This window comes from Hypanus sabinus, chromosome 22 (assembly GCF_030144855.1).
Source record: "Hypanus sabinus isolate sHypSab1 chromosome 22, sHypSab1.hap1, whole genome shotgun sequence".
Lineage (NCBI taxonomy): Eukaryota > Metazoa > Chordata > Chondrichthyes > Myliobatiformes > Dasyatidae > Hypanus > Hypanus sabinus.
This window is the reverse complement of record NC_082727.1, coordinates 8918554-8939704: the sequence shown is the minus strand read 5'-3', so window position 1 is coordinate 8939704 and position 21151 is coordinate 8918554. Positions and strand designations below refer to the sequence as shown.

Genomic DNA, 21151 nt, shown 5'->3' with positions numbered 1-21151 from the left:
TTACTAACCCTCACCCATACATCTACTTGTTGGACTGTGGGAGGAAACTGGAGCACCCAGAGGAAACCCATGCAGACACGGGGAGAACGTAGAAACTCCTGTCAAACCGTGGTGGGGATTGAATGCCTATCATACGATTGCATTACACTGCTGTTACTCACCTCTGGCTATGACTGCAGTGCTATTTGTGGGAGCTTGCTATGCACAAATGAGCTTCGGGTGGATGGAAGTTGCTGTAGGAATGTGGAACCTTTTACAACCTATTTACTAACTCATCTTGTTCTCAACTGTTTCCAGATCCCATCCAGTATGTCACCCTGCAGGGGCCCCTCACAAACAGACCGGTAGCAAAGTGAGAGAAACACGAATGGGACAGGTAGGGCACAAACTCGGTTCCATCTCAATTGTCTTATCCTTGCTGCTGTTAGCATTTTCCTTCAAGCCATGCAGTTGATTAACAAATCAATTAAAACACAGCTCATTAAAGGTGCCATCACAGGTGGACAAGGTGGTGAAGAAGATGTTTTGCCCAGGAGTTGGGATGTTCTCTTGCAATGTGTAATTGTTGGGGTAATGTGTGGAGTTTTGGACGTCCTGTATGGGACAGACGTGGTTAAACTGGAAGGGATTTACGAGAGTGCTGTGAGGACTAGAGGGCCTGTGTTGTAGGCCCAGACTAGGCCTTTATTCCTTGGGTCATAGCAAAATGAGAAGTGACCTGATAGAAGAGCTTAAGGTTATGAGAGACATTGAAAAGGTGGGTGGTAACCGGGGTAGAAAAATCCCAAACCAGGGACAATAAGTTAGAGTGAGAGAGGAAAGTTTTAGAAGGGAATGAGGGGCAACTGTTTCAAGTAGTTGGTGGTGAGTATGGGGAGCGAGCTGCCAGAGGAAGTGGTTGAGAGTAATATGGATGGGTACGTGGAGGGGTTTGGAGCAGGGGGTCCCAAACCTGGGGTGCCAGACCCCTTGGTTAATGGCAAGGCTCCATTGCATGAAAAGGTTGGGAACCCGTGGTTTCGAGGGATATGCGCTGAATGCAGGAAATTGGGACTGGCTGGCTGGGTACCATGGGTCAGCATGGACTGGTTGGGCTGAAGGGCTTGTATCCTGTTGTTTATTCTGTTGTTGAGCTTTTCTTCATCATTACATGTATTCAGGTGGCAATTCCAGTACTTTAGGTTTTGATGGGTTGGCACTGACAATCCCAGGAACACTCTGCATTAGGATGAACCTACTGACACTCTGTGAGAAGTTTTAACCACATTTATTCAGGTCGACCTTTAACCCCTCTTTTAGTTTGGACGAGAGAAGGGTGATCGAGATTAACATGTTAGGAGGTAAATCAGGGCATAGATTTTTAGCATGAAGTAAAAGATTTGGAGAGAGTCTGAAGGAACAAAATTGCTGGTAGCTGGCATTAGGAAAGTGGATCGTTGATAGCTGGTATGGACATGGTATTTTTATACAACACACACAAAATGCTGGAGGAACTTGGCAAGTCAGGCAGCATCTATGGAAATGAATAAACAGTCAACATTTCAGCCCGAGGCCCTTCACAGGACTGGAAAGGAAGGGAGGAGAAGCTGGAATAAGCAGGGAAGGGGTACAAGCTCTCGTGATAGGTGAGGGTGAAGTTAGGTTGGTGGGGGACAGGGAATGAAGTAAAAGCTGGGAGTTGATTGGCAGAAGAGATAAATGTCTGAAGAAATCTGGAGAAAACAGTGGACCATGTAAGAAAGAGAAGGAGGAGGGACAGCAGAGGAAGGTGAGAGAAAAGAAGCGGTAAGAAGGAAGCCAAAATGGGGGAGGGAGGGAATTTACCAGAGGTTAGAGCAATTGATGTTCATGCCATCGGGTTAGAGGCTATCCAGATGGAATATGAAGTGTTTCACCTCCAACCTGAGAGTGTCAGTAGCAGAGGCCATGGGCTGACATGGCGGAATGGGAATGGGAAGTAGAATTAAAATGTGTGGCCACAGGGAGACGCTGCCTGTTGTGGCAGACAGAGCTAAAGTGGTCCGCGAGCCTGAGCGTTTCTGTGCTCTAAGCCTCTGTTGTTCTGTAACAGTAACAACGATCTGATGCACCTTTGGCAATGAAGAGTTCATCGATTGCTGTAATTGCCCCACTCAGCAACCTTACAAAGGCAGGTTAGCCCGACAGATGCTCTCTAAGACCATAAGGTATAGAAGCAGAATTCGGCCATTTGGGACATGGAGTCTGCTCCGCCATTTCATCGTAACTGAGCCATTTCTCTCTCAGCTCCTCCCCATGTCCCTTCATGCCCTGACTAATCAAGAATCTATCAACCTTTACCTTAAGTATACCCAATGACTTTCCCTCCATAGCCACTTGTAGCAACTAATTCCACAGATTCACCACACTCTGGCTAAAGAAATTCCTCCTCATCTCTATTCTAAGTTGATGTCCCTCTGATCTAAGGCTGTGCCCTCTAGTCTTAGACTCCCCTGCCATTCTCTCCAAGTCCACTCAGTCGAGGCCTTTCACCATTCGATAGGTTTCAATGGGGTCGCTCCTCATTCTTCTGAATTACAGTGAGTCGAGCCCGGGAGCTGGCTTCTTTTCCCTGCTGTTCCCCAACTGCACAGGCCCTGCTGATTGATTCTAGAGTATTAACCATAACTCCGCTCTCATCGGGGGGTAATAGTTCACCTTTGATCATCTCTGCACAGGAAATAGAGCAGACCCCGTGGGAAAATCATGTCTGAAGTTTGATGGAGGAGGTCCTCATCCGTGCTGGGACGGGGGTCGGGGAGGGAAGACCAACATTTATTATTGTAAAAGCGGAAAGTGATAACAATCCCGAAGAATTTGATCCTTCAGCTGGATCCTATAAGGTTGGCTGCATCTTTGCATGTTGCAGATGGATCTGTGAGTCAATTCAGGTTGAACGCAGCTCATTTCAACCTGAGACATTCAAAGCAGCACACTTTGAGAGGTTGATGCAGGATGAGAGGTGACTTAATTAGCTTTCTTGTTGCATGTACTACGTCGACACATTCAGTGAAATGAGTTTTTTGCATCAAATCAAATCAGTGAGGGCTGTGCTCTGTAGCCCACACATGTTGCCGTTTTCTGACGCCAACTTAGTATGCCTCCTCAACTGCCTGCGGCAATGAATTCCACAGATTCACCACTCTCTGCTAAAGGAATTCCTCTTCATCTACTTTCTAAAACATCTCCATTCTAAATGGATGTCACTCTGTACTGAGGCTGTGGCCTCTGGTCCTAGGCTCATCCACCATTGGAAACATCCTCTCCACATCCACTCTATTGAGGCCCTTCGCCATTTGATAGGTTTCAATGAGGTCGCCCCTCATTCTTCTGAATTCCAATGAGTACAGGCCCAGACCCATCAAATGCTCTTCATATATCAAGCCATTCAACCCTGGAATCATTTTCATGAGCCTCCTTTAAACCCTCTCCAATATCAGCACATCTTTTCTTAGACAAGGAGCCCAAGACTATTCACAATACTCCAAGTGAGGCCTCACCAGTGCTTTATAAAGCCTGAACACTACATCCTTGCTTTTATATTCTAATTCTCTGGAAATGAATGTTCACGTTGTCTTCCTCACCACCGATTGAACCTGTAAACCTTTAGGGGAGTGGGAGGATGTCAGTGGTAGATTCTGTACGCTGTGTAACAGGTGCCTGGAGTGACCTGCCAGGGAGGCTGACACAATAGAATCAGAATCAGACTTTAATCGCCAAGTACCTGTGCACATACAAGGAATTTACTTCCGGCAGATGTTGTCTCTCTGCTCATAATAATAATGATAAATATAAATGAAAATATAGATTATGCATACAAGTAATAGTTAGCCGACAGTTAACCGGCAGTTAACTGTTCAGCAAAGTGACCGCAGTAGGGAAAAAACTTCTTCAGTGCCTACTAGTCTTAGTCTGGAGGGATCTGAAGCGCCTACCAGATGGAAGCAGTTCAAACAATCCGTGCGCAGGATGGGAGGAGTCCTTTATGATGTTCCCTGCCCTCTTCTTCAACCTGGAAGAGTACAGGTCCACAATAGAGGGCAGGGAGGCCCCGCATAGGCCCCCATAGGGGCCTGTAGGGGTCTCTTGGGTTATGGGTTCTGTGGGAGGAAAGGACCTGGACTAAGTCAATGGGGACGTCAGTGTGTGTGGGTGCAGGTGAGGAACGTCAGTGTTAGGGTACAGGTGAGGGACGCCAGTGTGTGTGTGTGTACAGGTGAGAACATCAGTGTGTGTGTGTGTACAGGTGAGAACATCAGTGTGTGTGTGTGTACAGGTGAGAACATCAGTGTGTGTGTGTACAGGTGAGGGACGTCAGTGTGTGCGGGTACAGGTGTGGGACGTCCGTGTGTGGGTGCAGGTGAGGGACGTCAGTGTGTGGGTGCAGGTGAGGGACGTCAGTGTGTGTGGGTACAGGTGAGGGAAGTCAGTGTGTGTGGGTGCAGGTGAAGGACGTCAGTGTGTGTGTGTGTGTGTACAGGTGAGAACATCAGTGTGTGTGTGTACAGGTGAGGGACGTCAGTGTGTGTGGGTATAGGTGAGGGACGTCAATGTGTGGGTACAGGTGAGGGACGTCAATGTGTGGGTACAGGTGAGGGACGTCAATGTGTGGGTACAGGTGTGGGACGTCAGTGTGTGCGTACAGGTGAGGGACGTCAGTGTGTGTGGGTACAGGTGAGGGACGTCAGTGTGTGGGTACAGGTGAGGGACGTCAGCGTGTGTGTATACAGGTGAGGGACGTCAGCGTGTGTGTATACAGGTGAGGGACGTCATTGTGTGCGGGTACAGGTGTGGGACGTCAGTGTGTGGGTACAGGTGTGGGATGTCAGTGTGTGTGTGTACAGGTGGGAACGTCAGTGTGTGTGTTTGTATACAGGTGAGGAACGTCAGTGTGTGGGTATACAGGTGAGGAACATCAGTGTGTGTATGTATACAGGTGAGGAACGTCAGTGTGTGTGTGTATACAGGTGAGGAACGTCAGTGTGTGTGTGTGTACAGGTGAGATCAGTGTGTGTGTACAGGTGAGGAACATCAGTATGTGGGTACAGGTGAGGAACGTCAGTGTGTGTGTATACAGGTGATGAACGTCAGTGTGTGTGGGTACAGGTGAGAACGTCAGTGTGTGTGTGTGTGTATACAGGTGTGGAGAGTCAGTGTGTGTGTGTATACAGGTGAGCGTCAATGTGTGTGGGTACAGGTGAGGGACGTCAGTGTGTGTGGGTGCAGGTGAGGAATATCAGTGTGTGTGGGTACAGGTGAGGAACAGAGTGTGTGTGGGTACAGGTGAGGAACGTCAATGTATGGGTACAGGTGAGGGACGTCAGTGTGTGTGGGTGCAGGTGAGGAACATCAGTGTGTGTGGGTACAGGTGAGGAACAGAGTGTGTGTGGGTACAGGTGAGGAACATCAGTGTGGGTGTTTGTATACAGGTGAGGAACATCAGTGTGTGTATGTATACAGGTGAGAAACGTCAGTGTGTGTGTGTGTGTGTGTGTACAGGTGAGAACATCAGTGTGTGTGTATACAGGTGAGGAACGTCAGTGTGTGTGTGTATACAGGTGAGGAACGTCAATGTATGGGTACAGGTGAGGGATGTCAGTGTGTGTGGGTACAGGTTAGGGACGTCAGTGTGTGTGGGTACAGGTGAGAACGTCAGTGTGTGTGGGTACAGGTGAGGAACGTCTGTGTGTGTGTGTGTCTGTGTGTGTGTGTGCGTGTGTGTGTGTGTATACCGGTGAGGAGGAACGTCAGTGCGTGTGTGTGTACAGGTGAGAACGTCAGTGTGTGTGTGTGTGGGTATACAGGTGAGGAACGTCAGTGTGTGTGTGTATACAGGTGAGAAACGTCAGTGTGTGAGTACAGGTGAGGAACGTCAGTGTGTGTGGGTACTGGTTAGGGACGTCAGTGTGTGGGTACAGGTGAGGAACGTCACTGTGTGGGTACAGGTGAGGAACGTCAGTGTGTGGGTACAGGTGAGGGACGTCAGTGTGTGTGGGTACAGGTGAGGAACGTGTGTGTGTGTGTGTGTGTGTGTGTGTGTGTGTATACCAGTGAGGAGGAACGTCAGTGCGTGTGTGTGTACAGGTGAGAACGTCAGTGTGTGTGTGTGGGTATACAGGTGAGGAACGTCAGTGTGTGTGTGTATACAGGTGAGAAACGTCAGTGTGTGAGTACAGGTGAGGAACGTCACTGTGTGGGTACAGGTGAGGAACGTCAGTGTGTGGGTCTGGTGAGGAACAGAATGTTTGGGTACTGGTGAGGAACGTCAGTGTGTGTGTGTACAGGTGAGGAACATCAGTGTGTGGGTACAGGTGTGGAACGTCTGTGTGTGTGTATACAGGTGAGGAACGTCAGTGTGTGTGTATATAGGTGAGGAACGTCAGTGTGTGTGGGTACAGGTGAGAACGTCAGTGTGTGTGTGTATACAGGTGAGGAACGTCAGTGTGTGGGTACAGGTGAGGGACGCCAGTGTGTTTGGGTACAGGTGAAGGACGTCAGTGTGTGGGTTCAGGTGAGGGACGTCAGTGTGTGGGTACAGGTGTGGGACGTCAGTGTATGCGTACAGGTGAGGGACGTCAGTGTGTGTGTGTGTATACAGGTGAGGAACATCAGTGTATGTGGGTACACGTGAGGGACGTCAGTGTGTGTGGGTACAGGTGAGGGACGTCAGTGTGTGTGGGTACAGGTGAGGGACGTCAGTGTGTGTGTATACAGATGAGGGACGTCAGTGTGTGTGGGTACAGGTGAGGAATGTCAGTGTGTGTGGGTACAGGTGAGGGATGTCAGTCTGTGTGGGTACAGGTGAGTGACGTCAGTGTGTGGGTTCAGGTGAGGGACTTCAGTGTATGTGGGTACAGGTGAGGGAAGTCAGTGTGTGTGTGTGTATACCGGTGAGGAAAGTCAGTGTGTGGGTACAGGTGAGGAACATCAGTGTGTGGGTACAGGTGAGGAACGTCACTGGGTACAGGTGAGGAACGTCAGTGTGTGGGTCTGGTGAGGAACAGAATGTTTGGGTACTGGTGAGGAACGTCAGTGTGTGTGTATACAGGTGAGGAACGTCAGTGTGTGTGTGTGTGTGTGTACAGGTGAGGAACATCAGTGTGTGGGTACAGGTGAGGAACGTCAGTGTGTGTGTGTGTGTATATACAGGTGAGGAACGTCTGTGTGTGTGTATACCGGTGAGGAGGAACGTCAGTGTGTGTGTGTGTATACAGGTGAGAACGTCAGTGTGTGTGTGTGTGTATACAGGTGAGGAACGTCAGTGTGTGTGTATATAGGTGAGGAACGTCAGTGTGTGTGGGTACAGGTGAGGAACGTCAGTGTGTGTGTGTGTGTGTGTGTGTATACAGGTGAGAATGTCAGTGTGTGTGTGTGTGTGTGTGTGTACAGGTGAGGAACATCAGTGTGTGGGTACAGGTGAGGAACGTCAGTGTGTGTGTGTGTGTGTGTGTGTATACAGGTGAGGAACGTGTGTGTGTGTGTGTGTATACCGGTGAGGAGGAACGTCAGTGTGTGTGTGTGTATACAGGTGAGGAACGTCAGTGTGTGTGTATATAGGTGAGGAACGTCAGTGTGTGTGGGTACAGGTGAGAATGTCAGTGTGTGTGTGTACAGGTGAGGAACGTCAGTGTGTGTCAGTACAGGTGAGAACGTCAGTGTGTGTGTACAGGTGAGGAACGTCAGTGTGTGTGTGTATACAGGTGTGGAGAGTCAGTGTGTGTGTGTATACAGGTGAGGAGCGTCAATGTGTGGGTACAGGTGAGGGACGTCAGTGTGTGTGGGTACAGGTGAGGAACAGAGTGTGTGTGGGTACAGGTGAGGGACGTCAGTGTGTGTGGGTACAGGTGAGGGACGTCAGTGTGTGTGGGTACAGGTGAGGAACGTCTGTGTGGGTACAGGTGAGGAACATCAGTGTGTGTGTGTATACAGGTGAGGGACGTCAGTGTGTGTGGGTACAGGTGAGGAACGTGTGTGTGTGTGTGTGTGTGTGTGTGTGTATACCGGTGAGGAGGAACGTCAGTGCGTGTGTGTGTACAGGTGAGAACATCAGTGTGTGTGTGTGGGTATACAGGTGAGGAACGTCAGTGTGTGTGTGTATACAGGTGAGAAACGTCAGTGTGTGAGTACAGGTGAGGAACGTCACTGTGTGGGTACAGGTGAGGAACGTCAGTGTGTGGGTCTGGTGAGGAACAGAATGTTTGGGTACTGGTGAGGAACGTCAGTGTGTGTGTGTGTGTATACAGGTGAGGAACGTGTGTGTGTGTGTGTGTATACCGGTGAGGAGGAACGTCAGTGTGTGTGTGTGTATACAGGTGAGAACGTCAGTGTGTGTGTGTGTATACAGGTGAGGAACGTCAGTGTGTGTGTATATAGGTGAGGAACGTCAGTGTGTGTGGGTACAGGTGAGAATGTCAGTGTGTGTGTGTACAGGTGAGGAACGTCAGTGTGTGTCAGTACAGGTGAGAACGTCAGTGTGTGTGTACAGGTGAGGAACGTCAGTGTGTGTGTGTATACAGGTGTGGAGAGTCAGTGTGTGTGTGTATACAGGTGAGGAGCGTCAATGTGTGGGTACAGGTGAGGGACGTCAGTGTGTGTGGGTACAGGTGAGGAACAGAGTGTGTGTGGGTACAGGTGAGGGACGTCAGTGTGTGTGGGTACAGGTGAGGAACGTCTGTGTGGGTACAGGTGAGGGACGTCAGTGTGTGTGGGTACAGGTGAGGAACGTCTGTGTGGGTACAGGTGAGGAACATCAGTGTGTGTGTGTATACAGGTGAGGGACGTCAGTGTGTGTGGGTACAGGTGAGGAACGTGTGTGTGTGTGTGTGTGTGTGTATACCGGTGAGGAGGAACGTCAGTGCGTGTGTGTGTACAGATGAGAACGTCCGTGTGTGTGTGTGGGTATACAGGTGAGGAACGTCAGTGTGTGTGTGTACAGGTGAGGGACGTCAGTGTGTGTGGGTTCAGGTGAGGGACTTCAGTATGTGGGTACAGGTGAGGGACGTCAGTGTGTGTGTGTATACAGGTGAGGAACGTCAATGTGTGGGTACAGGTGAGGGACATCAGTGTGTGTGGGTGCAGGTGAGGGACGTCAGTGTGTGTGGGTGCAGGTGAGGAACGTCAGTGTGTGGGTACAGGTGAGGGACACCAGTGTGTGTGTGTGTACAGGTGAGAACATCAGTGTGTGTGTGTACAGGTGAGAACATCAGTGTGTGTGTGTACAGGTGAGGAACGTCAGTGTGTGTGTATACAGGTGACGGACGTCAGTGTGTGGGTGTACAGGAGAGGGATGTCGGTGTGTGTATACAGGTGAGGGACGTCAGTGTGTGTGGGTACAGGTGAGGGACGTCAGTGTGTGGGTACAGGTGAGGGACGTCAGTGTGTGGGTGCAGGTGAAGGACGTCAGTGTGTGGGTACTAGTGAGGGACGTCATTGTGTGTGCGTACAGCTGAGGGACGTCAGTGTGTGTGGGTACAGGTGAGGAACGTCAGTGTGTGTGTGTGTGTGTGTACCAGTGAGGAACGTCAGTGCGTGTGTGTGTGTACAGGTGAGAACGTCAGTGTGTGTGTGTGGGTATACAGGTGAGGAACGTCAGTGTGTGTGTGTATACAGGTGAGAAACGTCAGTGTGTGAGTACAGGTGAGGAACGTCAGTGTGTGTGGGTACAGGTGAGGAACGTCACTGTGTGGGTCTGGTGAGGAACAGAATGTTTGGGTACTGGTGAGGAACATCAGTGTGTGTGTGTGTATACAGGTGAGGAACGTCAGTGTGTATGTATACAGGTGAGGAACGTCAGTGTGTGTGGGTACAGGTGAGAACGTCAGTGTGTGTGTGTATATACAGGTGAGGAACGTCAGTGTGTGTGTGTGTACAGGTGAGAACATCAGTGTGTGTGTGTACAGGTGAGGAACGTCAGTGTGTGTGTGTATACAGGTGAGGAACGTCAATGTGTGGGTACAGGTGAGGGATGTCAGTGTGTGTGGGTGCAGGTGAGGAACATCAGTGTGTGGGTACAGGTGAGGGACGCCAGTGTGTGTGTGTACAGGTGAGGGACGTCAGTGTGTGGGTACAGGTGAGGGACGTCAGTGTGTGTGGGTACAGGTGAGGGACGTCAGTGTGTGGGTGCAGGTGAAGGACGTCAGTGTGTGGGTACAGGTGAGGAACGTCAGTGTGTGGGTGTACAGGTGAGGAACGTCAGTGTGTGGGTGCAGGTGAAGGACGTCAGTGTGTGGGTACAGGTGAAGGACGTCAGTGTGTGGGTACAGGTGAGGAACGTCAGTGTGTGGGTGTACAGGTGAGGGACGTCAGTGTGTGCGGGTACAGGTGCGGGAGGTCCGTGTGTAGGTTCAGGTGAGGGATGTCAGTGTGTTTGGGTATGGGTGAGGGACTTCAGTGTGTGGGTGCGGGTGAAGGACGTCAGTGTGTGTATACAGGTGAGAAACGTCAGTGTGTGAGTACAGGTGAGGAACGTCAGTGTGTGGGTCTGGAGAGGAACAGAATGTTTGGGTACTGGTGAGGAACATCAGTGTGTGTGTGTATACAGGTGAGGAACGTCAGTGTGTATGTATACAGGTGAGGAACGTCAGTGTGTGTGGGTACAGGTGAGAACGTCAGTGTGTGTGTGTATATACAGGTGTGGAACGTCAGTGTGTGTGTGTGTACAGGTGAGAACATCAGTGTGTGTGTGTACAGGTGAGGAACGTCAGTGTGTGTGTGTATACAGGTGAGGAACGTCAATGTGTGGGTACAGGTGAGGGACGTCAGTGTGTGTGGGTGCAGGTGAGGAACGTCAGTGTGTGTGTATATAGGTGAGGAACGTCAGTGTGTGTGGGTACAGGTGAGAATGTCAGTGTGTGTGTGTACAGGTGAGGAACGTCAGTGTGTGTCAGTACAGGTGAGAACGTCAGTGTGTGTGTACAGGTGAGGAACGTCAGTGTGTGTGTGTATACAGGTGTGGAGAGTCAGTGTGTGTGTGTATACAGGTGAGGAGCGTCAATGTGTGGGTACAGGTGAGGGACGTCAGTGTGTGTGGGTACAGGTGAGGAACAGAGTGTGTGTGGGTACAGGTGAGGGACGTCAGTGTGTGTGGGTACAGGTGAGGGACGTCAGTGTGTGTGGGTACAGGTGAGGAACGTCTGTGTGGGTACAGGTGAGGAACATCAGTGTGTGTGTGTATACAGGTGAGGGACGTCAGTGTGTGTGGGTACAGGTGAGGAACGTGTGTGTGTGTATACAGGTGACGGACGTCAGTGTGTGGGTGTACAGGAGAGGGATGTCGGTGTGTGTATACAGGTGAGGGACGTCAGTGTGTGTGGGTACAGGTGAGGGACGTCAGTGTGTGGGTACAGGTGAGGGACGTCAGTGTGTGGGTGCAGGTGAAGGACGTCAGTGTGTGGGTACTAGTGAGGGACGTCATTGTGTGTGCGTACAGCTGAGGGACGTCAGTGTGTGTGGGTACAGGTGAGGAACGTCAGTGTGTGTGTGTGTGTGTGTACCAGTGAGGAACGTCAGTGCGTGTGTGTGTGTACAGGTGAGAACGTCAGTGTGTGTGTGTGGGTATACAGGTGAGGAACGTCAGTGTGTGTGTGTATACAGGTGAGAAACGTCAGTGTGTGAGTACAGGTGAGGAACGTCAGTGTGTGTGGGTACAGGTGAGGAACGTCACTGTGTGGGTCTGGTGAGGAACAGAATGTTTGGGTACTGGTGAGGAACATCAGTGTGTGTGTGTGTATACAGGTGAGGAACGTCAGTGTGTATGTATACAGGTGAGGAACGTCAGTGTGTGTGGGTACAGGTGAGAACGTCAGTGTGTGTGTGTATATACAGGTGAGGAACGTCAGTGTGTGTGTGTGTACAGGTGAGAACATCAGTGTGTGTGTGTACAGGTGAGGAACGTCAGTGTGTGTGTGTATACAGGTGAGGAACGTCAATGTGTGGGTACAGGTGAGGGATGTCAGTGTGTGTGGGTGCAGGTGAGGAACATCAGTGTGTGGGTACAGGTGAGGGACGCCAGTGTGTGTGTGTACAGGTGAGGGACGTCAGTGTGTGGGTACAGGTGAGGGACGTCAGTGTGTGTGGGTACAGGTGAGGGACGTCAGTGTGTGGGTGCAGGTGAAGGACGTCAGTGTGTGGGTACAGGTGAGGAACGTCAGTGTGTGGGTGTACAGGTGAGGAACGTCAGTGTGTGGGTGCAGGTGAAGGACGTCAGTGTGTGGGTACAGGTGAAGGACGTCAGTGTGTGGGTACAGGTGAGGAACGTCAGTGTGTGGGTGTACAGGTGAGGGACGTCAGTGTGTGCGGGTACAGGTGCGGGAGGTCCGTGTGTAGGTTCAGGTGAGGGATGTCAGTGTGTTTGGGTATGGGTGAGGGACTTCAGTGTGTGGGTGCGGGTGAAGGACGTCAGTGTGTGTATACAGGTGAGAAACGTCAGTGTGTGAGTACAGGTGAGGAACGTCAGTGTGTGGGTCTGGAGAGGAACAGAATGTTTGGGTACTGGTGAGGAACATCAGTGTGTGTGTGTATACAGGTGAGGAACGTCAGTGTGTATGTATACAGGTGAGGAACGTCAGTGTGTGTGGGTACAGGTGAGAACGTCAGTGTGTGTGTGTATATACAGGTGTGGAACGTCAGTGTGTGTGTGTGTACAGGTGAGAACATCAGTGTGTGTGTGTACAGGTGAGGAACGTCAGTGTGTGTGTGTATACAGGTGAGGAACGTCAATGTGTGGGTACAGGTGAGGGACGTCAGTGTGTGTGGGTGCAGGTGAGGAACGTCAGTGTGTGTGTATATAGGTGAGGAACGTCAGTGTGTGTGGGTACAGGTGAGAATGTCAGTGTGTGTGTGTACAGGTGAGGAACGTCAGTGTGTGTGTGTATACAGGTGAGGAACGTCAATGTGTGGGTACAGGTGAGGGATGTCAGTGTGTGTGGGTGCAGGTGAGGAACATCAGTGTGTGGGTACAGGTGAGGGACGCCAGTGTGTGTGTGTACAGGTGAGGGACGTCAGTGTGTGGGTACAGGTGAGGGACGTCAGTGTGTGTGGGTACAGGTGAGGGACGTCAGTGTGTGGGTGCAGGTGAAGGACGTCAGTGTGTGGGTACAGGTGAGGAACGTCAGTGTGTGGGTGTACAGGTGAGGAACGTCAGTGTGTGGGTGCAGGTGAAGGACGTCAGTGTGTGGGTACAGGTGAAGGACGTCAGTGTGTGGGTACAGGTGAGGAACGTCAGTGTGTGGGTGTACAGGTGAGGGACGTCAGTGTGTGCGGGTACAGGTGCGGGAGGTCCGTGTGTAGGTTCAGGTGAGGGATGTCAGTGTGTTTGGGTATGGGTGAGGGACTTCAGTGTGTGGGTGCGGGTGAAGGACGTCAGTGTGTGTATACAGGTGAGAAACGTCAGTGTGTGAGTACAGGTGAGGAACGTCAGTGTGTGGGTCTGGAGAGGAACAGAATGTTTGGGTACTGGTGAGGAACATCAGTGTGTGTGTGTATACAGGTGAGGAACGTCAGTGTGTATGTATACAGGTGAGGAACGTCAGTGTGTGTGGGTACAGGTGAGAACGTCAGTGTGTGTGTGTATATACAGGTGTGGAACGTCAGTGTGTGTGTGTGTACAGGTGAGAACATCAGTGTGTGTGTGTACAGGTGAGGAACGTCAGTGTGTGTGTGTATACAGGTGAGGAACGTCAATGTGTGGGTACAGGTGAGGGACGTCAGTGTGTGTGGGTGCAGGTGAGGAACGTCAGTGTGTGTGGGTGCTGGTGAGGAACGTCAGTGTGTGGGTACAGGTGAGGGACGCCAGTGTGTGTGTGTGTACAGGTGAGAACATCAGTGTGTGTGTGTACAGGTGAGAACATCAGTGTGTGTGTGTACAGGTGAGGAACGTCAGTGTGTGTGTATACAGGTGAGGGACGTCAGTGTGTGGGTACAGGCGAGGGACGTCAGTGTGTGGGTACAGGTGAGGGACATCAGTGTGTGGGTGTACAGGTGAGGGACGTCGGTGTGTGTATACAGGTGAGGGACGTCAGTGTGTGTGGGTACAGGTGAGGGACGTCAGTGTGTGGGTACAGGTGAGGGACGTCAGTGTGTGGGTGCAGGTGAGGGACGTCAGTGTGTGGGTACAGGTGAGGAACGTCAGTGTGTGGGTGTACAGGTGAGGGACGTCAGTGTGTGCGGGTACAGGTGCGGGAGGTCCGTGTGTAGGTACAGGTGAGGGACGTCAGTGTGTGTGGGTATGGGTGAGGGACGTCAGTGTGTGGGTGCGGGTGAGGGACGTCAGTGTGTGGGTACGGGTGAGGGACGTCAGTGTGTGTGTGTATACAGGTGAGGAACGTCAATGTGTGGGTACAGGTGAGGAAGATCAGTGTGTGGGTACAGATGAGGGACGTCAGTGTGTGGGTACAGGTGAGGGACGTCATTGTGTGTGTATATAGATGAGGAACGTCAGTGTGTGTGGGTACAGGTGAGAACGTCAGTGTGTGTGTGTGTATACAGGTGAGGAACGTCAATGTGTGGGTACAAGTGAGGGACGTCAGTGTGTGTGGGTGCAGGTGAGGAACGTCAGTGTGTGTATACAGGTGAGAACATCAGTGTGTGTGTGTACAGGTGAGGGACGTCAGTATGTGGGTACAGGTGAGGAACTTCAGTGTCTGGGTACAGGTGAAGGACGTCAGTGTGTGGGTACAGGTGATGGACGTCAGTGTGTGTGGGTACAGGTGAGGGACGTCTGTGTGTGGGTACAGGTGAGGGACGTCAATGTGTGGGTACAGGTGAGGGACGTCAGTGTGTGTGGGTGCAGGTGAGGAACGTCAGTGTGTGTATACAGGTGAGAACATCAGTGTGTGTGTGTACAGGTGAGGGACGTCAGTATGTGGGTACAGGCGAGGAACTTCAGTGTCTGGGTACAGGTGAAGGACGTCAGTGTGTGAGGGTACAGGTGATGGACGTCAGTGTGTGTGGGTACAGGTGAGGGACGTCTGTGTGTGGGTACAGGTGAGGGACGTCAATGTGTGGGTACAGGTGAGGAACGTCACTGTGTGGGTATACAGGTGAGGAGCGTCAGTGTGTGAGTACAGGTGAGGAATGTCAGTGTGTGTATATACAGGTGAGGGACGTCAGTGTGTGTGGGTGCAGTTGAGTGACAGCAGTGTGTGTGTGTACAGGTGAGGAACGTCGGAGGCTGTGGACACAGTAGAGGGTTATTGATGCGTGTAGGTGTATTTGTGGGAGACTGGTTCCAGACGATGTTAGATGAAGTGGGCGCTGTGAATCTCTAGTCGGGGCGTTGGGGTCCTGCTTGTTTCATGGCTGTTTGGCAGCGATGAGGAGATGTAATAACAGTGATGAGTATAAAACTGCTGATCATTGTTTCTGAAGCAAGGGAACCTGTACATCCTGGAGCAAGTTTATTTTCAGCGCAGTGTCGATGGTGGAAACAGTGACTGAGTCTCGTACTGCAAGCGGAGACTGCCTCCACTGTGAAAGAAAGCATTCGCGCATGGAATTTCTAATGATGAACGTCTGGCGTAACCGAAGATCTGGCCTGCCATCGCTCTGACTGAGACCTCCTTGTGCTGCTTGAGAGTGTGACTGATCTCTTTGTTTACATCAGTACTGAACTTGAGAGTCTGCCTGACAATTTGATTTCTGTTGGTGAGAATTCCGAATCCGGTGCGGCATATGCTTTAGCTCTGAGACTCCAATCTATCTGCTCTCTCTTCTGCCCATCCCTGTTTGTATTGATGTGATACATTCTGTGTGTTACAGGCGCCTGCACCCCTCATTCTCACTGCCTCCGTCTGCTTGAATTCTTCCACCTCCAGTGCGCCCCCTGCTGGATGGTGCCCCGTGGGTCAGCTGCACTGTATAAACATGATTTCAATCATTAACAACATCTGGCATTTATATTGCACCTCAAATAAAGATTCGCTTTATTTGTCACACGTACTTTGAAACATACAGTGAAATGTGTTGTTTGTGTTAACTGACACAATCTGGGGATGTGCTTGGGAGAGCTTGCAAATGTTACTCCGTTCCTGGCACTGACAAGTTACTTTGTAAAGATTTTGGAATATGAGAACAAATCGGAGTATCATGACATGGAGAAAACATACAAACTCCTTGCAGGCAACAGTGGAATTGAACCTGGATCACCGGTGTTTAACTAGCCTTACCATAACTGCTACACTACCTGCCTTTATCGCAGAGGCAGTCAAAGGAGTATATCAAAGGCAAAGTAAATTCATCAAAGCACATATATCTCACCATATACTGCCTTGAGTTTCAAAGTGATCTAAACTAATTGCAGATTTAAAACACAAAATAATTGATTGCATAAGTATTCACCCCTTTAATATGACGCATCAAATCATCACTGATGTGGCCAATGGCTTTTCAAGTCACGTAATTAGTTAAATAGAGATCACCTGTGTGCAGTCACGGTGTTTCAATTGATTGTACACCTGTATCTGGAAGGTCCAACTGCTGGTGAGTCAGCATCCTGGCAAAAACTACACCATGAAGACAAAAGAACACTCCAGGCAACTCTGTGAGAAGGTTATTGAAAAGGTAAGGTCAGGAGATGGATTCAAGGATATTTCCAAGTTACTGAATATCTCTTAGAGTACAATTATGTCAATCATCAAGAAATGGCAGAGCTGTAAATCAGGTTGTCCTCAAATACTGAGTGACCGTGCAAGAAGGGAACTAGTGAAGGAGGCCAAGAGACCTGTGACAACTCTGGAGCAGTTACCGGCTTCAGAGGCTGAGATGGGAGCGACTGTGCGTATAACAACTGTTGCCTGAATGTTTCACCGGTGGCAGTTTTATGTGAGAGTGGCAAAGAGAAAGCCACTGTTGAAAATTTTCAGCTAGAGTTTGCCAGAAGGTATGTGAAGTCAGCTGGAAGAAGGTTCTATGGCCTGATGAAACCAAAATTGAGCTTTTTGGCCGTCAGACTAAACGCTATGTTTGCTGTAAGCCAAAAACTGCACATCATCAAAAACATACCGTCCCTACCATGAAGCGTGGCAGTGGCTGCATCGTGCTGTGGGGATGCTTCACTGCAGCAGGCCCTGGAAGGCTTGTGAAGGAAGAGGGTAAAATGAATGCAGCAAAATACAGGGAAATTCTGGAGGAAAACCTGATGCAATCAGGAGTTGATCAAAGGCAAGATTTGTTTTATAGCAAGGCAATGGTCCCAAGCTTACAGACAAAGCTACACAGTACAGTAATAGCTTAAAAACAACAAGGTTAATGTTCTTGAATGGCCAAGTCAGAGTCCAGACCTCAATCCAATTGAGAATGTGTGGCTGGACTTGAAAAGAGCTGTTCACTCACGATCCCTGTGCAATCTGACAGCTTGAGCAGTTTTGTAAAGAAGAATGGGGTAAAATTGCAGTGTCCAGATGTACAAAGCTGATAGAGACCTATCCACACAGACTCAATTGCTGCCAAAGGTGCACCTACAAAATACTGATTTGAAGGGGGTGAATACTTGTGCAATCAATTATTTTGTATTTTATATTTGTAATTAATTTTGATCACTTTGTAGAGACCTGTTTTCACTTTGACACAAAAGTCTTTTTTTTTGTAGATTAATGTCGAAAAAGCCAAATTAAATCCTCTGTGCTTCAATATTGTAAAACAATAAAACATGAAAACTTCCAAGGGGGATGAATACTTTTATAGGCACTGTAGATACAACACAAAATATTGAGAAGACAAGATGTAGAGTCCTTAAAAGTGAGGCTGTAGTTTGTGGAGTTGAGGTGAGTGAAGTTATCCACTCTGGTTCAGGAGCCTGGTGGTTGAAGGATAATAACTGTTCCTGAACCTGGTGGTGTGGGACCTAAGGCTCCTGTACCTCCTATGTGATGGTAGTAGTGAGATGAGACCATGGCCTGGACAGTGGGTTGTTCTAGATCAGGGGTGGGGAAAACTTTTTGACTTGAGGGCCACAAAGGGTTCTAAAATTTGACAGGGGGGCCGGACCAGGAGCAGATGGACGGAGTGTTTTGGTAATACACCTCATAAGAGAAAATAAAATATCATGGGATATGTAGAAAACATGTGCTTTAATTTCAATTGAAAATGAACAAATGCATTACAACAAAATATCTGTCTTTAAAGTCCCATGGTATTTAGCTATTTATTGAAATGACTTTTAAAACACTGAATATTAAATGAATAAAATACAGCTTTTTTTAATAGTAACAGTTATTATTTTAAAGCACTGAAAATTCTGTTATCCTTCAAGATATTATCATCATCACTCTTCTCCTGACTGACTTTATTTCAAAAACGGTAGGAGATGCAGGTCTACTTGTCCTGCTCCTTCTTATTCAATTGTCCCCTGTGCCAAAACTCAACAACGACCCGCACAATGACAGAACAGTGAGAGCGCGCCAGTATGCGGAGCGTGTTATTTGATCTGGAGCGCATTTTTTATTTTGAGAACATACGTGCACCTGCGCACTACTCATGTCCATCACTTAACAGAAATGACATGTAACATGTAAGGCTTATTGAAAAAAATATTTTCAAATGCATTTTTTACATAACACAACGAAGAAACTTATTTTTAATTTCATTGGGAACAGTGTTGTTGGTCTCCCTTTTTAGCCAGCACATCAAAGTCTGGATTTAGTTTTGTTGTGGCGATTCTCAGGATGGATCTGAGATGTTGGTCAGTTAACTTGGATTTGTGGCTGGCTTTGTTGATGTTCATGACGCTGAACGCCTGTTCACACAAATAGGTCGAGCCGAACAAAGAGTAAAGCGCAAATGTGGAGTAATACGCTGCACCTCAACAAAGGTCAATGTGTAGCGGTGTGCTGCATGCAGCGCTAAAATTACGACACGGAGTCAGTAACTGCAGTTGAAGAAAAAAACTTTATTCGAAATCCCCAGCCTCACTTTTAAGCCTCCCTCAACCAGCCCCCCTGTGCAGAGGCTGCAAAGCTCTGTGCTCGCAAATCCCCGCAGGCTATCTCCCTTAGCCGGAACGCTGGCTAATTATGAGCCGGTTCAGATGTGCCAGGAAATGGGTCGCCACAAATGTATATAGAGTGCGTCATCTATTGGGAAAACGCCAGAATTGCGGGGAAAAAACATTAGCAAGGTTTATTAATATAATTTCATCAAGTTCTGCGGGCCGGATTAGAAAGCTTAGCGGGCCGTAGTTTGCCCATGCCTGTTCTAGATGATGAATGCTGGTTTCTTATGGCAGAGCTCTTTGTGGATGTGCTCACTGGTGGGGTGGGTTCTCCCTGTGCTGGACTGGGCTGTATTCCCCACTTTCTTTAGGCTTTTCTGCTTCTGGTCATTGGTGTTTTCATACCAGGTCATGATGCACCCAGTTCGGATACACTCCACTATGCATCTATAAATGTTTAACAGGTGCTGTACGTGTCAAAGTCGCAGCTACACAGTGGTCAGTGCTGTTGCTGTCAGTTCCAAGGGATCAGGTCAATCCAAAGACCCATGGGTTAGTATAGGCTGAAAGGGCCAGAAGGCCTCGTTGCCATGTTGTGTCTCTAAAGAAAAACAAAATAAGAATTGGGAGGAAACCCGAGCAGTCACAGGGAGAGTGTGCAAACTGCACAGAGGCAGTAACAGAGGTTGGGATCAGACCTTGGTCTCTGGAGCTGTGGAGAAGAGGACTGAGGGATCCTCCAGGGGCAGGGGAACTGACTGGCAAACAGTCAGGCTGAGACAGATGGTGGAAGACATGATGGGCATTTTGTTGGCAAGACTAGAAGGAGGATTGGAAGATGTTGACAAAGACCATCCGAGATGAATTTCTGTGGAATTTTAATCCACGGTTTAGTGAGCTTGACTGTGCTTCTTATTGAAGAAAATGAATCAGGAACCTGTGACGTGCAGACCCTTTTCCTTTCTGGGAGGCCTGGAAGCAGCATTTGAATCTGCAGCCTACATCCCAGGCTTTTGCTGTTGGCTCTGTCTTTAGCCTCATAAATTTTGACTCTTTTTTAGAAGACTTGCTAATACAAGCTAGCCAGAAGGCCATCTGATGCAAAGAGAGAAACACACAAATACACACAGACAATCATGATGGTGATAGTGAACATAATTACCCGAGGAGGCAGGTTTCAGCGTATGCTACAGGACACTCCTGCACAATACAGGCCCTTCGGCCCATAATGTTGTGCTTTCCTTTTAACCTACTCTAAGATCAACCTAGTGCTTCCCTCCCACATAACCCTCTATTTTTCTTTCATCTATGTGCCTACCCAACTCTCTTAAACGTCCCCAAAAGTACCGTATGTATCTCCACCACTGCCTTTGGCACTGCATTGCATGCACCCATTGCTCTCTCTGTAAAGTACCTACCTCTGATTCCCACCCCTAGAATCCTCCTTTCACCTTAAAATTATGTCTTCTCGTATTAGCAATTTCCTGGGAAAAGTCTCTGGCTGTCCACTATGTCTTTTATTGTCATGTACATTCCAATCAAGTATTGTTTTATCCTCTTTTGCTCCAAAGCTCGTTCAACCTATCTTCATAAGCCATGCTGTGATTTCCACAACGTAATTGTGATGGGAGGTGCCTCAACCGTTCATGGCCCACAGGGAGATGTGTGCTTCCTTTTTCATTCCTCTTTCTCCACTTACGTCTAACCCAGATGCATTGGTCTGTGAGTATACGTGAAGATGGAGCATTGTGATCATCCAGGGTTCATTCATTGAAGAAGACAGATTCTAGAAGATTCTCTTGTAGAGAAGGCATGGGTATTGTTCCCAAGATGATCAACTTTCAATTGTAAATCCGGATGAATGAATATTGTCTTTTATTGTGGATTTAAAGGACTAAGGGTTGTAAACAGGGCAATACAAATGAGTTGTGGATGCACTTATGTTGCACCTCACAATCAAATGCTTTTTAAAAAGTTCGGATTCATTTATTGTCATGTACGGAAAGGTACAATGGAATTCGTTGCTCTGGAAAGCTCAGAGTAAACAGATTCCAGCAGCATCATCAAGTAAGATTTGATAATGAGACTCATAGAAATTGGAAGTTAACTGCTTTTCCTCCAGCAGGGTGTGCTTCAATTGGAATGGAAACATTGACAATCATCCCTGGGTCACATCATACGGCCCCTGAAAATCAGCCATTTTTGCCA

General features: G+C 49.0%; 1 long non-coding RNA gene across 12 annotated transcripts; it reads left to right on the top strand.

Annotated features, from left to right (window-relative positions):
• The first annotated feature begins 385 nt into the window (after nt 1-385).
• On the top strand, nt 386-11101 carry LOC132379311 (uncharacterized). Of its 12 annotated transcripts, none has more exons than XR_009507373.1 (4): nt 386-7324; nt 7368-10199; nt 10310-10966; nt 10998-11100. It is a non-coding gene; the product is annotated as an uncharacterized LOC132379311 (long non-coding RNA). The 12 variants fall into 12 exon arrangements; XR_009507371.1 differs by having other exon boundaries at nt 386-4264; nt 4295-7324; nt 10310-11088; XR_009507377.1 differs by having other exon boundaries at nt 386-5414; nt 5577-7324; nt 10310-11088.
• The last annotated feature ends 10050 nt before the right edge of the window (nt 11102-21151 follow it).